The sequence below is a fragment of the Balaenoptera acutorostrata genome, chromosome 3 (genome assembly GCF_949987535.1).
Source record: "Balaenoptera acutorostrata chromosome 3, mBalAcu1.1, whole genome shotgun sequence".
NCBI lineage: Eukaryota > Metazoa > Chordata > Mammalia > Artiodactyla > Balaenopteridae > Balaenoptera > Balaenoptera acutorostrata.
In genome coordinates this window covers 88,666,364-88,677,077 of record NC_080066.1, presented here as the reverse complement: position 1 = coordinate 88,677,077, position 10,714 = coordinate 88,666,364, and positions in this window count along the sequence as shown.

Here is a 10,714-nt window from a genome sequence, read left to right as displayed (position 1 = left end):
TCTGCCTCTTGATATCTGTGTGATGTTGGGGAGATTATTTACCCTTCCTGGGCCTCAGATTCTCCATCAATAAGAGGGGATCAGTAGTTCCTAACTTTGCAGGATTATTATGAGGAATAAACAAGATATTTCTGAAGTACTTCAGATATTGAAGAAATCAAATATTTTCTGTATCTTTGTGTTTGTGTGTGTGTATACGTGCTCTCATGCAGTGGCTTCATGTGTGTTAATCTTAACCCTAGATTGTAAATCCCTTGAGTAGTGGTTCAATGATGTAGACCCCCTCTGAGTTTGCCATAAAGTCCAGCACAGGGCAAAGTCCATAGAAGATCTCAATAAATATTTACTAAGAGGCAAAAACCATCTTGGTTTAAAGCATAGGCAAAACTATCCTCCTGTGCTACCTCTTTGATCATCTCCCCTCTTAGGCCACCCATCACCCACCCCATCACACAGGTTCCTTTATCCTCTTCCACCTACCACCCTCTCCCACTGGTCCAGTTCCCTTGACTTCCCACCGACCCACAACCTTTAAAGTGTATTTTTGTGTAAACTTGTTGCTCAGTATGTGAGTTAATGGGTGTATCTATTTGGATAAAGTGTTTTTGTGGTTTGTGACCAATGCAGCAGAAGCCAGACAGGGAAGGGAGGGGCCGATTATTGAGCTCTTTGGAAACAGATAGTGAGGAAACCTTGCTGGAGGTGACCTTGTTTCATAGTTTTATAAATGAGCTGTAGAAACAAGTTTTATGATGAAATCTCTAAGTTGGAAGACGTTGCTAAACACTTCTGCTCAGTATAAAATATCAAGTTGACGAAGAACAACCATCTCATCAGACTGGTATGTTGAGACTTTGGAAATTGTGTCAATGTGTTTTTAAAAGGACGACACATATTTAAAGAATAAGAGCAATGAAGAAATGATGGATTATCTGAAGTCATTTTAAGCCAACATAGTTTAGCTTATCTTAACTCTGTCCCCCACTGTTGAAGAGGCAATTAAAGCTCCTTTTAAGTCTCACCATGTTTGACATGCTTTTTACATGTGAACATATTTCCTACTCTTCTGATGAAAGCTCTAGAAGAAAAGGAGAGTAACTCCAGAGTATTCTGATCATATTAGATAGAGAACAAATGCCCAACCAGTGGAGGCAAACTTTTTGTGAGGCCCCATTCAAGAAAAATTTTTAAATGTTTGGACTTCATTTTAAAGAGTATATATATATACACATACACATGTGCCCATACACACACCATCAGGAAATGTAGCATCTACAACTGTAGTAAAGCATTTTAAAAATTATTTCCCTGAAATAGGAATTTCATCTAGGGAAAGCTAAAATTTCAGAAACTATATAGATATAGATATAGAGATATAGATATAGACATAGATAGATAGACATAAATAATTAGAACACATTCCAGTATCTGCTTGAAAAGCTGGGCTTTTGAACATATTTTACACGAGATGAGCACTGGTGGGGTGGAGTGGAGGCAGGCTGGATGGTGTAACAGATGGATTTGAAAGTGAAGTGCAGGTGAATCGGTCTCAGACCAGGAACAATAAACAAAGAGGCAGTCCACCAGGACGTCACTACTGGACGTGTGGTCTGCAGGCTGCACAGAGAGCCAGGACCAGGGCAAGGCAAATGAGGCACTCTACTTCAATGCACCAAAAACACTCAGTAACAAGATAAGTAATATTTTAAAAATTCAAACTGCAAACTGTCATCAGCAAAGCCCATTAACAATTCCCAGGAAATAAAAACAGAATCTGGGTGATAAAATAATGGTGTTGTAATTTAGAGACCCACTGATGGGCCAAATTTCTCCATCTCCCAGCCGGTATGGGGGCCAGGGTGTATTACATAGGAAGATTAAATGTTTTTGGGTTGGGGATGATACCCAGAAAACTTCCAGTTCTGCAGAATGAGCCCTAATGGGCTACCCCAAACAAGAGGGACACTGGAAGGGAGAATCCCTCACAGTCCGAACAGGGGGATGGAAATGGCAGATCATGGCCACTACCCTCCAGGGCACATGGTTTGAACAGCTGTTGAATTATGGGGCCAAGGGGCTCCTAAGCTGGCACTCCGATTGACCCTCAAGGAGCCCTGGCTGACACTGGACATAGGGGGAAATCCTGTCGAATTCTTAGTCAACACTGATGCCACTTACTCAGTTCTGAACACCAGATCAGGCAAACTCAGTCACAAGAGTTGTAAAATAATGGGGGTATCAGGGAAGGCCCAAGAATGAGTATTCATAGAGCCATTAGAATGCAAATTGAAGAAACATACTCTTACTCATTCTCAAATGCCCTATATCCCTGCTAGGAAGGGATATCTTACATAAATTGGGAGCTACTATCCACCTAATGGGAGACAAACTGGAGATTGGGGTTCCCCTAGACAGGGGGCACAAGGTAATAATGGTAATGGCTGAGGACAAACCTCCCCAGACAGGGCCAGTCAACCTCCCTGGAGCAGATCCCAAGGTCTGGGCCCAGGGACGGGTAGGAAAAGCTGCAGGAGCCATTCCCATGACAGTCCACCTAAAGCCCAGACATACACGGCCCAATAGAAAATGTACCCTCTCCGTCAGGAGGCCTTGTTGGGCACTGCCCCTGTTATACAGGGCCCAAATGATGAGGGCCTTTTTAGATCATGCCAATCAGCCTGTAATACTCCCATTCTCCCAATAAAGAAATCTAATGGGGAATACCGGATGGTACAAGACCTCAGGGCAGTCAATGAAGCCAGTCAATGAGGATATACATGAGGAGTCCCTAATCCCTACACCCTGCTGGCCACTCTACCATCCACCAGGACCTGGTATTCTGTATTAGATGTAAAAGATGCCTTTTTCTGTATCCATTAGCCCCAGAGTTGCAAGAAATTTTTGATTTTGCATGGCAGGACCCAAACACACAACAAAAACAATACTGCTAAACAGTCCTGCCCAAGTGTTCAAAAATTTCCCCACCATCTTTGGGGAAACTTTAGCTAAAGACCTAAAAGATCCACCCTCCTCCAGTATGTGGATGACATTCTGATTGCCAACCCTACTAAGGAGGCCTCTGACAAAAATACTGTAACCACCCTGAACCACCTAGATGATAAAGGATATAAGGTGTCCAAGAAAAAGGCTCAAATATCACAAACTAAGGTGACCGACCTAGGTTTCATTCTCACAGAAGGTCAGAGAAGCCTACCCCAGGAAAGAAAAGAAGCCATCTGCAGACAGCTTAGGGGTTTCCTGGGGATGGCCAAGTTTTGCCAGATCTGGATACCTCCACATTCATGACAGAAGGGGAATCACCCTTGGGGTATTAGCTCAAAAACTGGGACCCCTTATTCAGGTGGCTGTTTGTTTCTCTAAACGCTTAGATCAAACTGCTAAGGGGTGGCCTCCTTGCCTATGGGCAGTAGCAGCTACTACAACCCCACTAAAGGAGGCTGAAAAGTTAACATTTGGTCAGCCAATCACTGTATGGAATCCACACCAGGTTCAGACTTTAGTAAGTTCTAAAGGAACAGAATGGCTATCCCCCAGAAAGTTGACTCAAGTTCAGGCTATGCTTTCAGACCCAGTGGCTACCATAAAAACCTGTCACACACTAAATCCTGCCACCCTGCTACCCACTGAAATGGGGTTCCTGGAGCAGGACCGTATAGAAAGCACAGACAAGATCTATTCTAGTCACTTAGACCTAGGAAGTAAGCCTCTCCCAAACACCTAGGAGGAATGGTTCACGGATGGGGAAGGTTTTATGAAAGAGGGAAAAAGGCTGGGATATGCAGTGATCTCCCAGACCTAAGTCATAGAGGCACGAAGCCTACCCCTAGGGGCTTCAGCCCAAAAGGCGGAACTGATAGCCCTTACCCGAGCCTCAGAGCTTGGGACAGGGAAGATCTTGAAAGTTTACAGAGACTCTCTCAGTATGCGTATGCCATCCTACATGCACACAGGGCTATTTGGAAAGAAAGGGGGTATGCTTACTGCAGAGAATAAGCAGGTGAAACGGGGCTTAAACATATTGAGACTCCTAGAAGCAGTGTAGCTTCCAAAAAGAGTGGCAGTGATTCACTACAGGGGTCATCAAAGAGGGAATGCGGAGGTAATAAACAACAAAGAGGACACAACTGCCAAAATGGCAACCCTAGAACCAGTAATTTGTCAACTAGGCCTCATACCTAAGAGGCCAGATCCATCCAAATACTCCTCAATCTATACAAAGGAAGAATTAGACAAAGCCCAGAATTGAGTGGCTAGTTAATAAACATGGGCAATACTTCTTTCCCAAACTGCAGCTTGTCAAGCCAGCCGGGAGGCCCATCAAGGAACTCACTATGGGAGAGAAGCCCTATATAATTGGTTATGTTAGTTGAGGGCATGGTAACTCATGGTATGAAAAATATAATCAGTCAGAAGGTTGAGATATGCCCCATCAGCACAATGAACCCCCCTAACACCAGACCCCCAGAGGGCCCCAGATAAGGCCCATTCAGACCAGAGGGACATATCCTGGAGAAGATTGTCAGATTCACTGTCATGCCAAGAGCATTGGGTAACTTCAGGCATCTCTTGGTGCTAGTGGACATATTTTCAGGGCAGGTAGAAGAATTTCCCGCTAGAACCAAAACGGCAGCCAGTCAGAGTGGTTAAACTATTCCTAAAAGAGATGATCCCCAGGTTTGGGATCCCAGGATCCCTATAAAGTGATAATGGCCCAGCATTCATGTCTCAAATGACAAAAGGGATAACAAGTACGCTGGGCATAAAATGGACCGTGCACTCAGCCTAGAGACCCCAATCATCAGGGAAAGTAGAGAGATCCAATCACTTAAAATGAACCTCAGCCAAGCTATGCCAGGAGACTCAAGAAAATTGGATTATATTATCCCAATTGCCCTGGTCTGCATGCTGTTAGCCTCAAGAGAGAAAGTTAAATGCGTTTGAACTTATGTATGGTAGCCCCATTCTGCAAGCCCAAGCAAAGGGATACTTTAACCCCTTTGAAATGGAACAACTTAAGTATGCCCTCCAGATAGGAGAAACCATGAAAGCCCTCACGGAACACAGTAAAACAGGTGCTGCCTGCACCCACTGATCTGGCCCTCCACACCTTCCTGACAGGAGACTGAGTGTATCTAAAAACCTGGAAAACTGGCAGCCCACAAGATCAGCTTACTCCTAAGTGGAACAGACCCCACTTGGGGATTCTAACTTCACATTCTGCCCTGGGACAATGGACCCCCTGGACTACTCTGTGAACGCCTCTCTGACCAGAAGCTTCTCTTCCAAAAAACAATAGTGTGACCCGGGATATTCAGGCCACAGCATTGAGCCTCGACATCAGGGTACACCTTTGCTATAGGCAAAAGACCTAGATACCTTCATTTTTAGGAAAAATTTGACATGTGACTGTCATTCTTTTGCTAATATTTGGGCCATGCCTCCTAAATTGTCTTGCGTCCTTTGTCTCCAAAAGGTTAGAATTTATAAAATTCTAAATGGTGGTCAAACTCAGGGATATGAACAGTTAGGGCTAAATCCTGGTGACAATCAAACACATCTAAAGGCAGCTGGGGAGAAGCTCTGCTCCTCCACCTGGGATTATGATGATGACCCAAACCCGCAGGAATGTTATAGAAGATGGACCTTCACCTCTAATCGCCCCCCAAGAATGAAGAGCAAGACAAAAGCCCGAGGAGGGGGTTGGCACCAGCAAAGCCCATTAACAGTTCCTGGGAAATAGAACCCGGGTAATAAAATAAAATCTAACCTTTTTTCCTTCATGCTTACTCTCGTTTCACTTGCTCATCGGGTACGCCGTGCAGTGGCCTTCTTCCTGGCAATTCAGACAAGAGTTCCTAGCGTGAAATGGCTGCACCTAGTACTTGAGCTTGGTGGGCTGCGTGCAGAAGCTCTGCGCATGACACCTTGGCTCAGCGGGGCCGTGCGCAGAGACGCTGCGCCTGGCGCCGTGATCTGGAGCCTTGAGCAGCGCTAGCAGCGCGCAGCTGCACGGACCCACAAGAGCTCCGCCCCCTTCCCGCTGACGAGGACCCTATAAAGCCTCCCTGCAGCAGGCCGCCGCCCAGGGCCTTTTCAGAGAGCTTGTGCTTTGCTGTGCGAGCTCGCACCTCTCCATCCTTTGACGAAGAACAAAGCTTTCTTTTGCTTCTGAACCGAACTTGGTCTCCTTCTATTGGCGTTAAGTGACCCGGGGCAGAAGGACTCTTGCTGGGATCTGACGCAGGAGGCTTGGTAACAAAACTGTAAACTGTGGGCTGGCTACCTGTTTTTGTAAGTAAGTTTTTATTGGAGCATTATTGGCATCATATGGGTGTTTGATAGAAATGCAGAATCTCAGGCCCCACCCCAGAACTTTGAACTCATAATCTGCATTGTAATAAGGTCTGTGGCTCACGTGTGTGTTCATTAAAGTCTGAACTGCTCTAGAGGAAAACTGCGTTAGAGGTTTCAAGGAAGGCGAAAACTGGCCCGTGGCTGCTCTAGGCAGGCTAATAATTTGGTCCTTCACACGTGAAGTACATGGGAATATCAATTGGATCATCCTTCCCGTGAAGGACATGGGAATAGACCTGAGAATTCTTATTCAAAACATTGTAAACTGCCTTTTCCTGACTCATATTGGCAATCACATCCCATTTTTCTGCAGTTCTTTTGTCTTTAGCTTTTCCTTTTGTGGTTTTCTGAACCAGAACACTTCTTGGGAGGCGTATTAGAGGTTTATAGTTTAGGTAACAGAATGCGTCACCCATTCCTGGCAAGTGGCACCGTGTTGTCGTATCAGCATTTTGGAGTTGAGTGGTGTGAGCCTGGAGGCAGGTCAGCTGGCTTGGGGGTGGCCTGGTCCCGTAGTCCACCATGTAACTTGCATACTCTTAGTAGAAAATTGTTTCTTGAGATGAGTTTCCATCTTCACTACCAGATAACTGTCTGCTTCAAAAGCACTAATTTGTATTTTCCAGTTTTGTAAAAAACCAGATGAGGAAACTTGAGCTAACTGGACCATGTTTCTGATTTAGATATTTTTAGGGGTTTCCTTGACGTTTTGCTATGAACATACTTCACATTGGAGATGTTGACTCCCTGGGAACTACCCAGTATGGAGGCAACAATTGCAATCTTGCCCCAAGGCTAGGTCGGGTAACTATCACGGGGTAGGTTAATGAGTCCAGGCAACCACTGTGCGACACCCACACCTCACTGCCGCTTGATTGTTCCCGTCTGAGGCTGCACCCCAGACTCCAGGGAAAAGATGCAGTTTGCAGAATCAGGAAGTGTTAAGGTTAACATTATTAGGTGATGACGCTGCTGGCCTTCAAGATGTTGTGTTAACAGTGGATGGGATGCATATCAAAATTACCTGGTGGATTTTCCCAAGTTGCCTGGCTTTCCCAATGAGCCTAATGATTTACAGCACTGGTTCTCAGTCTTGACTGCAAATTGGCATCACCTGGAGTTTTAAAACTGATAATGGCTGGATCTCAGCTCCAGGGATCCTGAATTGATGAATCTGGGATGCTCCCTGGACACCAAGTTTTTTTAAGAACTACTTGAGTCGTTCTAATAACATGCAGCTAAGGTTAAGAACCGCTGATGTGGATTCTTTGTAGGGAAAAAAGTGGAGATATATATTTAAAAATATGGAAAATAAATTACCATGACTAATACAAATATATTAGTTATCCTTATTAATTATCCAATTACATGTATATATTTATAAATATGTATATATGACTCTAGACAGCCTAGACAAATATACATATGTACAAATATACATATGTTTATAAATATAAAAAACATGTAACTGATAATCCCCAAATATCAGTAGTTTAATGCAATAAAGTTTAGTTCTTTTGAGTGTGGAGGATTGTGTATGTACGATTGTGTTTTAGGCTTGACCTGGAACTGGCATATAGCACTTCTCCTGACATCTCGGTGTTTAGAATCCATCATCCGACCTCACCTAACTGCAGAGGAAGTTAGGAGATGCAGCCATTCTGAGGGCCCAGGAGGGAAAATCAGAGTTGGTAAGCATCTAGTCAGTTTCTGCCATAGGTAAATACTATAAAAATGTTTATAATGCCCTTATTAAAGAACAATGGGCTTAGAGTTTAAGCATCAACATTTAAAATTAACTTTATATTTGTCTTACATTGGTAGAATCAATAAGACTCTAAAGGACCTTTCAGTTATAAGTTTCAATAAGAATTATCTTGGAGGCACTGAGTAGAGAGACCCCAGGCTTTCTAACTCTGCTTTAACCCAAGCAGCTCGGCCTATATTTTATGTGTTAGATTTCAGGGTAAGTTTTATTTAAACTTAAGACTCTAAAAGTGAACTTGCCATTGAAAATGACTACTTTTCAGTATTACGAGGGGGAGATATGTTAGAATGTTGTTTCTAATTTCTAATGTTGTTTCTTTATTATCTAATCCAGATCATAAAGATCTAGACATGTGCCTTGTAGATGTCAAAGGTGAATTTACTATAGACCCGTATCTTGTCCTCTGTCTCCTAGGACTGTGAGAAGAGAGGACCCCTACAGCCTGTTACTTCCTTCGGGAGCCTGCAAAGTCTAACCATGCCTTCACCAAAGATACAACTGGGAAAGAGCTGCTCTGTCTGGAAACCTGGCTTCGTTCATCTTTGTCCCTAGTGCTTCATGCAGGTGCAAAAGGCAAGTGCTCAAAAAATATTTGCTGCGAAACACAAAAGGAAGGAGAGGAAGAGGAGGAGAGACAGAGGAAGTGGATTAATCTTCTACATGGGTGTTTTCTGTTCTCACTTGTACTTTTACTTCTTCCACTCTCAGTCACTGATCCATTCAGTGCATATTAAGTGCCTACTGTGTGCGAGTGTATGGTCAGGGCACTCAAGATGGCTGTTCTCTTGCTCTCTGTACCTCCCCTGCTCGACCAGTCCCTGCTTCACCTACACCCTGCTCACATGGATGTGCTTGCCCGCTGCCCCAGCTTGTGATCGTTCTAGTCCTTAGGCCAGAATTAAAGAGAAACAGCTGCCCTGGTGATGGTGGTTAACCTGCGGGGCTGTGAGGTTCGTGACCCAGTCCTAGTTTCCATGGTAACTAATGAGCCAACCTGAAATCAATTCCCCCTATAAATGGTAGCCTCCTTCTCCCCTGAGTAGCAAACTGTCCATCCATCAGCCGTACGTGGTGGGGAGTCACTCCAGGACATTTTGCTGTGGACCTGTAAGATCCCCTATCCAATAAACCATTCATGTTGTTATTGAACGCACGTTCCCATGCAAGACGCACAGTGAGGCCAAACGATACCAAAATGTTGGAGTTTGGAGCAGAGAGATTTTCACTGCAGGGCCATGCAGGGGGACAGGTGTCTCATGCCCCCCAAAACCCAGAACTCCCCAAAGGGTTTCAGCAAAGCATTTTTAAAGGCCAGGTGAGGTGGAGGGGGAGTGGAGGGTATGTGATCAGCTCCTGCACGATTCTGATCAGTTGATGTTGAGGTAATAGGGCAGTTAACTTTATTAATCCTTAGGCGCCTGTAGGTCTAGGGGCTACATGTTCATGATCATCAAGTAGTTAATTTCTTCCATTTGGTGGTGGTTTACAGCACCTGAAAAACTCAGGAAATATGCCGGAGATACTTTTATCTGGGTACTTCAGAGAGGAGCTAAAGCGGAGGATATGGGGGAGGGGTCTTTCCCAGGCTGACCCTATAGGGTCCTACGTGGTTACAATGTCTCTGTCGCTGTTTCTGGGCTCTTTCTTCAGGCTTGAGGCTGGGCAACTATAGGGATTGCAGGCTTCTGGGTACAGCACAACAGTTGGCAAGACAGCTAAGAGGCCGAGGAAACTCCCATGAGTGTCGAGATGTCAGCAAATGGAAAGTTGGTGATAATCCTGAGGTGGCTGTCCCCTGGCATCTGGGGCCCCATAGCAGCTGACTCCCATGAGAAGCATCTTTCTCGTCCATTATATTGATGCTATCCTGCTAACCTCAGAGTCTCTTTCCAGTTTAAAAGTAGCCATCCCGTGCTCTTTGGACTGCATAGGTATGGCTGGTGAATACAGACAAAATGCAAGGACCTGGATTATCTGCAAAATACAAGCATACTCCCAACCCACCACCCCTACCAATTACAGAAACAGGCTTTAGGGATGTTAACTCGTGTTCAGGCTTGTGAATTGAATGTGGCCAGTTACCTGGAAGGGTTTGCTTGGGGCCTGCGGGAAGGGCAAAATAATCAGAGTACCCATGGGCTTCTGGCCCCAGCTATGCGAGCCGGCAGAGCAACGATACAGTGTGGTGGAACAATGGCTATATGCAGTTGATGGTGCGTTACAACAGGTAGACGGCGTTAAAAAAGGCCTACCTGAATCATTGAGCAATGCAAAAAACCCCGACTATCCAGGGTCTAGAACAGTTGTGTGTGATTTACAGAACCCACCTGGGCATTGAGAGTAACCAAGGAATCCACGTTACCAGACGTGAAGTTCAGGAATGAGCTGACAAAAATGACATATGCTAGCATTTCCACCTACCCTACAACCCCGCTGCTGCCGGGCTGATGGAAAGGATGAATGGAGCATTTAAACAACAACTGAGTCAGAAAGCCACTCTCTCCTCTGTGTATCAGAGGCTAACTCAAGCCCTAAGAACCATAGCTGAACATCCCAGGAGCAGTCATCTCA